We start from the raw sequence: 11,430 nt of genomic DNA on the forward strand, positions 1-11,430 counted from the left end.
GTGGATTTATGAGACTTTAAATATTTACTAACATAGTCCATGACTTAAAGATGCATTATTATTTTTTAACAAGCATTAAAGCTTAAAAACTGCTACATATCAACTGGATTATCTCTCAGAACAAAGAAATAGAAGAACAAATCCTATAGCAAGATTTAGAGGCCATGGGGGACATATTTTACATTGTTTCTTTTGAGGAGGCCTTTGTATTTGTATGTTTCCCTACTCTATGGGTTTGGAAAAGAAAGCTCTGTTCTAAGTTTCATAGTGTACTGGATTTGGTACATTTAAGTTTCGGAAGTGGGAAACTGACCTGAAAGCTAAATCAGATTGTTATCAAGTTGCCCTTGGATAGAATCCAATCTGAATAGTACTGGCCTTGGAAAAGTTCCAGTTTGTACAGTTTTGGCTATTGTCTTTAAAATTTGAAATTGACTGTCAACATTTTTTAATCTGACATTTTACATTAACTTTTAAATTTCTTAGCTTTATCTTAAAAATTCAAGAGATTGCAACCTCTTAGGGTCCCCTCCCTTTGTGGGAGCTTTTCTGTCCTCTTAATAAATCTTGATTTCTCAAAAAAAAAAAAAATGCAAGTGACTTATAATCCTATGCAACAATATGCCAAGTTGAGAAGATGTTACTTCTTTTAGTTTTCTTATGGTTTATGCTTACCATAGTCCTGTGCCTCTATTGTCTTGCATACTCTGAGGCTGCACACCAGTGATCATTGAAGATCACATTTTTTCTTTAGTTTTTCTTATCATACTGTTAAGACAAAAGCGTTTTGGCTCTTGTCCCAGCACTTTATTCAAAGAAAATAAACCAAAGAAGAACTGAATGACCATATGTTTTAAGAAAAGTGAGAGAGAGCATATGTCTTTGTGAAAATAAAGAACACTCTTCCATGTGTATGTGTAGGCAAGGAAGTAATGGAATTTAAGTCACCACTATGAAATAAACACAGGCTGTGTCAACTGTTTCCTATTAAACACATAGAAATTAGGCACTTGACTCATAGATTTATTAGACCACTTCTAGTTCTAATACTTTATTATTTCACCAAAAATTTTAAGTGTTTGATTCACTGTTGTTGACAGATGTAGCAATATAATTTCCATATGAAAATTAACAGTAAAAGAAAAGACAATCGTTTTCTTTAAAAAGAAGAATACAAAACAGAGATGTAAACCCAAGACTAGAATTCAGATTCCTTGGTCACAGTCCTGGTCTATTTTTACTTACCCTCTCTTAGATGCAGTAATCAATGGTGGAGGTATTACTGAGCTCTTTGCGTCTCTAAGCTTTTTTCATTGAAAGAAAAACGTACGTATGTCTTGACCTTCACAGGAATCTTTTTTCCATTTTCTTAATGATTTTGCATTTTTAATGCTCCTGTGTGTTTTTATCTCTTTTATAAACACTTCTTGGAGCCCTTTGGAACAGTCTTCTCTTTTCTTAGCTCTAGAGTGTTTAGTTTCTACTGTCACTAAAACTATGAACATTTTATGGTTTATCTACCAGGTAGGCTTGGTTCTCAAGACACATACTAATTGTGTTTGGTGTGATATTGCCTATTGCATTTTGGCAATTAATGATCATGGTGTTCTCTATTTATCTTGTGAATGCCAAATTTTATACCTCCCAGAGAAATCCAGGGAAAACTTCTCCCTTGGCCAAGCTTAAGTTACTTGAGAAAAGTGAGAGAGAGCATATGTCTTTGTGAAAATAAAGGCTTATGAAATTGTTGAACTAGGAATGGATTCCTAGTTCAACAATTTCATAAAGAGCAGAGGTGAGTACACTTTGAGAGGGCTGCATTTTAAGTAGTTCAAGGAAGTCTCTCCAGAAAACCAGCAACCAACACTCCTACTCAGAGCAAAACTAAGGCTCAGAGTGAGGCTTCCTCATGAGAAGAAAGCACTGGAATGTCTAGTCTAAGCTGCCAATTCCCAACTTCTTAATATGTGTTTTAAAGGGTAATAGTAAGGGCAAAACTGGATGGAAATGTCTTTGCTGTATGAAACATTTGTTTAAAGAAATCCTGATCTATTTGCTCTAGATGATCTCACAGTAATTACTCAAAAGTTCTCAAAAACTAACACTAAGAATTGTACTAGCAAAGAAAAAAAAAAGCCAGATTCATATCTAAATCTGCCAGAAGTTAGTCTGCATTCGGAGGAGGCCTGCAAAGCCAAACAGAGCCCAAAATACTGGACTGACTTGCTAAGTGACATCAAATGTGCAGTATCTCCTCCTCCAGAAGGGGCGACTAGTACAAGACCCAAGACATCATTTAAAACTTTAATAAACAAATTTCACTTCTCAAAAGTGACACATCATCTAAGATAGGTGAATGATAAGGTATCTCAAAAGCTATATGGAGCAAAAGAAAGTAATTTGCAATATATTTAGCAAAACTCACAACTCCATAATATAAAATGAAGGAGGAAAATTCATTTACCACAATTGGAGGTGCTTATTATACCAATATATAAAACATGGAACCAACCATGCTGCCCATGGAAAGTGAACTGGAAATTTTTTTTTTTTTTTTTTTGAGTTAGAGTCTCACTCTGTCGCCCAGACTGGAGTGCAGTGGCTGTTCCCAGCCACCGCAGCCTCGACCTACTGGGCTCCGGCGATCTTTCCCCCTCAGCCTTCCAAGTAGCAGGAATTACAGGCATGCGCTACCACGCCCGGCTGATTTTTTTATTTATTATAGAGATGAGGTCTCGCTGCCCAGGCGGATCTCGAACCCGCGGGCTCAGACAATCCACTCACCTCAGCCTCCCAAAGGCGTGGGATTACAGGCTGTCACCAAGCCCGACTGTGAACTGGAAATTTAAAAAATGTGGTACATATACACAATGGAATATTGCACAGTCATAAAAAAGGGCAAAATTTTGAAATTTGCAGCAACTTGGATGGATTTAGAGTCCATCATACTCAGTGATCTATCACAGAAATAGAGACATGAGTACCACATGTTCTCACTCATGAGTAGGCCCTGAACAATTATCAGAATATTGTAAGAAAGGGATTGGCAGTAGTGGGAAACTGCCAGGGGAGGAAGAGGGGACACACTTCATCGGTAAGGAAACCTGATCTCAAACCAGGTGAAGTAGGGACCAAAGTGAGGCCCAAACTTTACCTGTACAATGACCAATTGTATGCCTAGCCACGGATTGTACCTCACATCTTTAAAATAAAATAATAATAATAATTCTTTCAACAATTATGTAAAGGGACTAAGATAAAATCATTACATGAAAAGTTTTTGAGGAATAGGATATTTGCACAGTTTCTTAGCCTCTCTCTAAACTTGTATTTTGTATGACTGCATGCAAATTAACACAAACTTAGTGGCTTAAAATGACATACATCATAGGGTCTTATAAGGCTGCAATCAAGTTGTCAGCTAGGTTGAGTTCCTTTGAAAGCTACCTGCAGTTCATTGCCAGGTGAGTATCTCAAAGCCCTTACAAAATGTTACAATTTACTTCTTCAAAGACAGTGAAAGGCAGTAGAGAGGAAGAAAGGTAGAATTGTTGTTCAATAGGTATAGAGTTTCATTTTTGATTTAGAAATTTCTAAAGATCTATTGAACAACATTGTGAATATAGTCAACACTACCAATTACACATTTTAAAATGGTTAGGATGATAAATTTTGCATTATTTGTTTTTTATCACTTTAAAAAATATATCAAAAAAGGAAACAAAATACCTTTTAAAAATTAATATTTAAAAAAATTTTATTTTTGAGTTGTGGGGTACCTGTGAGGATATGCTATACAAGTAAATTGCATACAGGTAAGGTTTGGCTTTCTAGAAAGCCCTCTCTCCTCCAGTAGTGGACATGGTACCCAATGGGTGGTTATGTGCCCCTTATCTCCCCTCTTTCCCTCCCCCTTTCCTCTCTCCTTTTGCAGTGCCCGGCATTTGTTTTTTCCATCTTTGTGCTCATGTGTGTCCAGTGTTTAGGGCCCACTTATGAGTGAGAACATACGGTATTCTGTTTTGTGTTTCTTCATAATTCACTTAGAATAATGGTCTCCAGCTGCACCCACTTTGCTGCAAAGCACATGATTTTGTTCTTCTTTATGACTGCATAGTATTCCATCATGTATATGTACCACACTGTATTTACTTTGAATGGGCATCTGGGTTGGTTCCATGTTTTTGCTATTGCAAACAATGCTGCAGGTGTGTTTTTAATAGAGCACGTTATGTTCCTCTGAGTATATTGCCAGAAGTGTGATTGCTGAATCATATTGTAGCTCAATTTTTAGTTCTTTGAAAAATGCCACACTGCTTTCCACAAAGTTTGAACTAGCTTACATTCCCACCAACAGTGTACAAGTGTTCCCTTTACACCGCAACATCCTCAACACCTGTTGTTGTTGTTTTTTGACTTTTTAATAATAACCATGATGATTGGTGTGGAGTGGTATCTCATTGTAGCTTTGACTTGCATTTCTATGATGATTAGTGAAGCTGAGCATTTACTCATGTTTGTCAGCTGTTTGAATGCCTTCCTTTGAAAAGTGTCTGTCCATGTCCATTGCCTACATCACAAAGCATCTTTTGATTTTGCAGATAAGTATTGTAGAAGGGAATAAATACCAACTTTTATTAGGACTCCTGATAACATAAGCTCTAAGGAATCTGAGTTTCAGTCAGTGGTTCAGTCCTAAATACACTAAAAAATGTTGACTCCTCAGAGAAGTAATATGCTTGTATATTTTAAATAATCAGAAATGCCAAAAAATAGAAAAAGTTTTTCTAGGAAAGATATTTTCCTGGCTCTGAGTGTGTCCAAGAATAGGTGGAGATGTCTTAGACTAGCTCTTCTTAAAATTTAGTATGCATAACAATCACATGGAGTCTCGTTAAACTGAAGATTTGAGTGCCATGATTCTAGGATGGAATCCGGGGGTCTATGGTCTAACACTTTCCTAGGTGATGTTGACACTTCTGATTCAATAACCATACTTTGAATAGTAAAAATGTTAAGAGATTCAGATAATTAGCAAATATTGAACCAACTGTGCAGGATTTACCAATTTTATCTGGTCCTAAGAATCATCAGGTGCCCTTGTTAATAACAGTATCTAAGCTCCTTCTCTAGGGATTATGTCTCAGTTATTCTTCAATAGAGGTTTAGAATCTGTGGTTTTTAACTGGCTGGTTATTATAAGCAGTCAATTTTGAGAAATACTGACTGGATGGTCTTTAAGATGGTGTTCAATTTTTTTTAAATGTATTTCAATAGTTTTGGGAGATACAAATAGTTTTTAATCTGGGCTTTAAGAGTACCCACCACCACTATCATTGCACATAGTACCTAATAGGTGAAGTTTTTATCCCTGTACTCCTTCCCCCTTCCATTTCTGAGTCTCTGGTGTCCAGTATATCATTCACTGTGTCTTTAAATATCCTTAGATTAGCTCTCACTTATAAGTGAGAACATGCGGTGTTTGGCTTTCTGTTCCTGAGCTAGTTGGCTTAGGAAGATGTTCTTCAATTCCACCCAAGTTTCTATAAAAGACATTATATCATTCTTTTTGATAGGGGAAAAATTTAATGTTGATGTTCCATGATTCTACTCTATTTCTCAGAGCACTAGCTATTCCATAGATTTTCAGTAAAGATTTGTCTCCAGCTTTGTTCTGGTGTGTTGTTTCATCGCACAGTAAAATCCCAGGAGGGCCAGCTGGAAGCCCAAACTTCAACTACATGCAACCTACCTATGTAGTTAATCTTCATTTGTACCCCACATCTCTATAATAAAATAAAATTGAATAAATAAGTAAATAAAATTCCTACTAGAAAGAAAAACCTCCCTTTATTTTTAACAACCTATAATAAACACGCAGTATGTAAACCTGCTATTATCAATCTATTATTAAGTGATTTGGTAAAATAAAATAATTTTATTTGTTCAGTTCTTTGAGGTTAACATTAGTTCCTTCACTGTGTGGATTGGAAAGCTGAGGTCCATAGAAGCCAAATGACGCTCAAGTTTGCACAGATGAAGGAAGTAGAGAAGTTGGGTTTTGACTCATCTTGGTTCAAAGCCTGGTCCCCTAGACACTGGGCATCATTCACTTGTGGTATCGCCTTCTCCTTATGCTTGAGAGGCACAGTGTCTGCACACTTCTGCTCTTCTTTTCTTAACTTAATGTCTCCATTTACCATGGCTTTATGTCTCCTGCTCAGGACTTTGTGCTTAGTTTTGTGTCTGCTCTCCCCAGTCCTTCCAGCACCAAGAATTAACCCTGATTCTTACAGCATCAGGTTCAGAGCTGTCTTGCCCAATATCTGTGATCTTTATGATTATTCACATTCATCTTAGTCTGGAGAAAAAGCCAAACTGTAATGTAATGAGGTTTCTGATTTTAGACTCTTCAGCACAGCAGTAAAATATATTCCCTTAACAATTCTTCAATCAGAGCAGCTGTTCTGGCAGAGCCATGTGGTGGGGCTGGTGGGGTGGGAAAATTAGTCTTCCTTGATGGTTTAATAATGCTTTTCACTGATTGTTCTTGTGTCTGTGTGATTATTAATACACATTTCATGGGAATTATTTATTTATTGAAAAAATATGCAATGGACACCTACAACATGCCAAGCATGTGATGGTAGCTGGAGATATACTATGGAGCAAAACGTAGGCATGGAGGCTGTGTTCATGGAGGTGATAAATTATAAGCAATCACAATAATGAAGGTAATATTACAAGCCATTAACAAAATAATTAAGGAAAGGAGTCTAGTTATTTGAACATTATACATAACAATGGAAACTGACTAATCTGGAGGGTCAGATAATAATAATAGTTAACATATACTACCTTGTGCTTTAATTGTGTGTCCCACACTGTGCTTAATGCTGAATGTGAATGATTTAATGTGTCCTCAAAACAGTCATGCAAATTATTTATCTCAGTTTATAAGTGAGAAAACTGAGACTCAAAAAAGTTAATACTTAATTATAGAATGTGCTTTCACCAGCCACCAAACATTTTTACTGGCTATTCACTGTATCTTGATGTGGTAGCCTCAATTCACATGCAAATTACAAATGTTTAACACTGTGTGATGACCGAATCCAAAGGAAGCGCACTGTCACTGAACCAAATTTTACCACTCCATTTTGTGGAGCTTGCTTTGCCTTTGTGCTATCTAAATCATCACAGGAAGATTAAAAGTAGAGGTCACTTAATGATAGGTACAACTGACAGCTTTTAACTATTTAGAAAGTAAACATTCATGCAATGCATAGAATATAAATTTTTCATTTGTAAAAGGGATTACTTAGGTCAAGTTCGATCCCCCAAATCTTGTATGACACTTGACTTGCTAGGGCCTAAAGAGTGAAGCAATGTTCCCAAACTCACATAGCAACCTAGTATCCCAACTTGAATTACCATTTGAGTTTTCTTATTTTAGAACTTGTGCACTTCGAATTTTTGTTTACAAAATTGTCATAATTTAAATTAAGATTATTTTATTATCTAAATATATAGCATAAACTTATTTGAAAATGTAATAATTGTATGTAAAACTTTCAGTTGGAGAATGTCAACAAAATATTGTATGCTGTTGTATAGATTTGAATATATGACAAGGCATGTCATGTTCACCGATATAAAGTAACTGCTCTACATTAATTTTTTTTTTTTTTTTAGTTGGAGTCTCACTCTGTCAATCAGACTGGAGTGCAGTGGCCGCTCCCAGCCACCGCAGCCTCGACCTGCTGGGCTCCGGTGATCCTTCCGCCTCAGCCTTCCAAGTAGCTGGAACTACAGGTGTGTGTTACCACGCCCGGCTAATTTTTTGATTTATGTAGAGATGAGGTCTCACCAAGTTGCCCAGGCGGGTCCCAAACCCGGGGGCTCAGGCAATCCACTCACCTCAGCCTCCCAAGGCACAGGATTACAGGCTGAGCCACAGAAAAACCTATTTTTCTGCTACATTATAGTATAAAATAGTGAATAATGAGTATTGTCTTAACTGATAAGGTCATGATCCATGTGCTTCTGTGCGATGTTTAAAAGAACACAGTCCATGCAATAAAATTAATCATAAATGATTCAATTTTCTGACACATTTCTAGATTATTATAAAGGTGTATCACAATCCCATAATTTCTCTGAAAACTTCTACTTTACTTTCTTTTCTACTGTATGACTCTCCAAAAAACCAACCCTCCTGCCTTTTCACCTAATTTTCCACCACAAAAATCTTAAGAATTGATCTGGTACAACAATTTTTTCTCTCAGATGGCAAATTCAAAAACCAAAGGATAAGGAGGCTAAGCCTCCTATAGAAAACTATTGTGTATTCAAAGCTGATAGCTCACACAACCTTACCTAATACATTGTCAATGAATCAACATGTTGGACAAAACCCTCAGTGGAAATTGGGTAACAGCAGGCTGGTCTAGGACAACCATTTGCATTCAGATTCAGAACCATCTAGAAATAATGACATGGAAGATGCTTCTCACAATTATACAGCATTTGAGACACCTTTTTTTCCTTATGTTTCATTCATTGATTTTCAAGGAATGTACTGCACACTACAGCAGTTATTTAAAGTTATTTACAAAACACTGCTGGGAATGTCTAGAATAACTATGTCTAATCCTTGATCTTTCTGGCTTAGAGTAGTAGTTCTGAGATCCTCTCTATTTCCCACTCAGTCTTCTACTGATCACTATACCAGTCCTTGTTCACGAGATACTTTGGCACTTTGAGCATTCTCTTGAAGAAATTTGGTGCTTTATGAATTACAAGTATTTATAGCATGTTTCCTGTTTTGTTTTTAATCTGCTGCTTAATTTTTGTTTCCGTCATTGTGATCACTTTTGATTTATTAACATATGCTTATCAGTATACTCATAGGCAAAGACTGATTGCTGCTTGGAAATGCAACTGTTTAAATTAACCCAATTATCAGTCAAAGAATCTGAACACAGGGCTCATGCCAGACTTGAACTCTGTAAATTGTGTAGGAGGACCAGTCATTTTGGTTTGCCTTAAATTGAAGGGAGAGGAGATGGTCTGGGATGAGGGACTTTCATAATAAAACCAGGACAGTCCTAGGGAAAATGGTATGATTGGTTATTATATAATTGGCTGCAGCTATCATGAAGAATCTTGTCCTCTTTGCTTTTTCAGCACAGTGTGCATGTTTCTAGGAAGGGAAGGCTGCTTTTTAAAGTTCTCTGGGCAACCCCTTCAGGTTCCCTCCCACTGTGGGAGTTTTTCTATCCTCTCAATAAATTCTGCTTTCTCACTAAAAATAAATAAATAAATAAATAAATAAATAAAATAAAGTTTTCTGTCTCTGCTTTTTAATCTGGCATAATTACTGTGCACCAGAGAAAGGTCTGTTTTCAAAACTGTTGGGCATGTAATGGAAGGTTCTTACTTTTTGATTATTGGTACTTAAAATTTACAAGATAGATATTCATTTTCACAGAGAAATTTATAGGGAAGGAAGATGTGGGCCAGTTAGAATACCAAGCATTAGAAAAGTCTTGTACACTCTGCAGAATACACTGTTACAGGGCATGTGCTGGTGGAATCCCAGGCTTTTGCTGGAGGTGCAGTGAGACGTGAACCCAAAAAATCACAGAGCCCTGTTTGGACTTGAGATTGGCTCTGTGTACTTTCTTAGGTAGACAAGATACAGAATTAGGACTGTAGCAACTGTAAAGGAAAACTTTTAGTCTTGACTCAGTCTCTACTTGTATGGCTTAGGGTAAATCACTTTTCTCTGGGCATCTGTGTGCTTATTTGTCAAATGAAGATGTTGGAGTAGATTATTCCCAATTTACTTCAACTCTGGATTTATACAAGAGCTTATCATATGATAGTTATCAATCTCAGTATTTTACCTGTTTTAAGTCTTGCAATCCTTGCAGCAAATCTCAAAGATCAATACAAGCATTATCCTCATTTGATAGATGTTTGTTTTTCTAGATCTGCTTTCCATTATTCCCCATTCTTCTAGAATATTTGGGAGGCCAACCTATGTGAAAAGGATTCCTTCTTTCTGGCTTCTGTTTTAGTTATGCCAATAGGAGCAGGAAACTGGAGGACAGAGCTAGAGTGTGGCTTGGGTGTTTCTCCTCCAGCTCCCTTGGGGGAGGATTTTTTGGGGGGTGGATGCATCTCTTGATGGAAGCCTGCACCTTCTGTCAGTCAGCCCTCTTCATACAGCTTTCCTTCTTTCTCTGGATTACAGCACTCTCCCTGTAGCCTTTAGATAACAGAATGAGTTGGGTTCCAACCCGGATCCATTTTCTAGCAGTGAGACCATGGGAAGGTTATTTACTATGGTTAAACTTTTCTACATCATGACTTTATGTAGAAAATTAGTTTCACAAATAAAAATATTGTGTTAACAAAGCATCCAGCACAGTGCCTGGGACAGATTAGGGGCTCAGCAGGTGTTACTCTTTTTCCTCTTCTCCTAAACTTCTAGAATTTCTTCATAGGTCACTGTACCATAATTGTGTCCCATTTGTGTTCCCTTTACCCGTAACAAATTTGGGTCCCTATTTCCCATCTGAAAAGGGAGACTGAGACATGTACTATGCACTGGTAGTTCTCATACACAATTTACTGAATAAATACAATGAATTTTTTGGCAGGGTTCTGATCACGACCTAGTGCCTTCAGTTCTGCTAAGGATCTTTTTGTTTTGTTTTGTTTTGTTTTGTTTTAAACAAAGTTCAATACATATTCCTCAACTTACTTCCCTCTTTGGACAACTCCACAGTAGCATAGCCAGAGGGAGAAACATAAAACATTATATTATGTTCTTTACGTAGTTATGTGAAGTACGAATTTATTCACCTACTAACACATATTTCTATAAACAATCATTTCATTACCAACTTGAGGCTAGGGACTTATAATAGGGAGTGAGACAGATACAGGTATTTTGAGTCACATCATCTCAGGTGGCTGCCATTTCTTCTCAATCTTCATGCCTAGGAAGGGCCCATAGAAGGTTACCATTGAATGGTGTAACTCCTCATCTCATATATATTGGCGATGCTGCTAGTAAGCCCTTCAAAATTCTTGATCTTTTACCAATTATTGTCTCATAAATGGGAATTACACTTCTTGTTATCCTCTTAAATTAAACTAATTCAAGAATTAGGGGTTGCTCATCCCTGATTTATTTCTTTATAAGTCCCCCAAATTTGGGTTGTTTTAAAGACAAATTGAATTAAGGAATATGTCAAATTGAAAAGAAAAAAAAAAAAAGCAGCCAGGCTCAGGGGCTCAGCCTGTAATCCCGCGCCTTTGGGAGGCTGAGGTGAGTGGATTGCCTGAGCCTGCGGGCTCGAGACCTGCCTGGGCAGCGAGACCTCATCTCTACAATATATCAAAAAATCAGCCGGA

This window comes from Carlito syrichta, unplaced genomic scaffold, assembly GCF_000164805.1.
Source record: "Carlito syrichta isolate Samal-C Ts95f unplaced genomic scaffold, Tarsius_syrichta-2.0.1 Scaffold65117, whole genome shotgun sequence".
Classification (NCBI taxonomy): domain Eukaryota; kingdom Metazoa; phylum Chordata; class Mammalia; order Primates; family Tarsiidae; genus Carlito; species Carlito syrichta.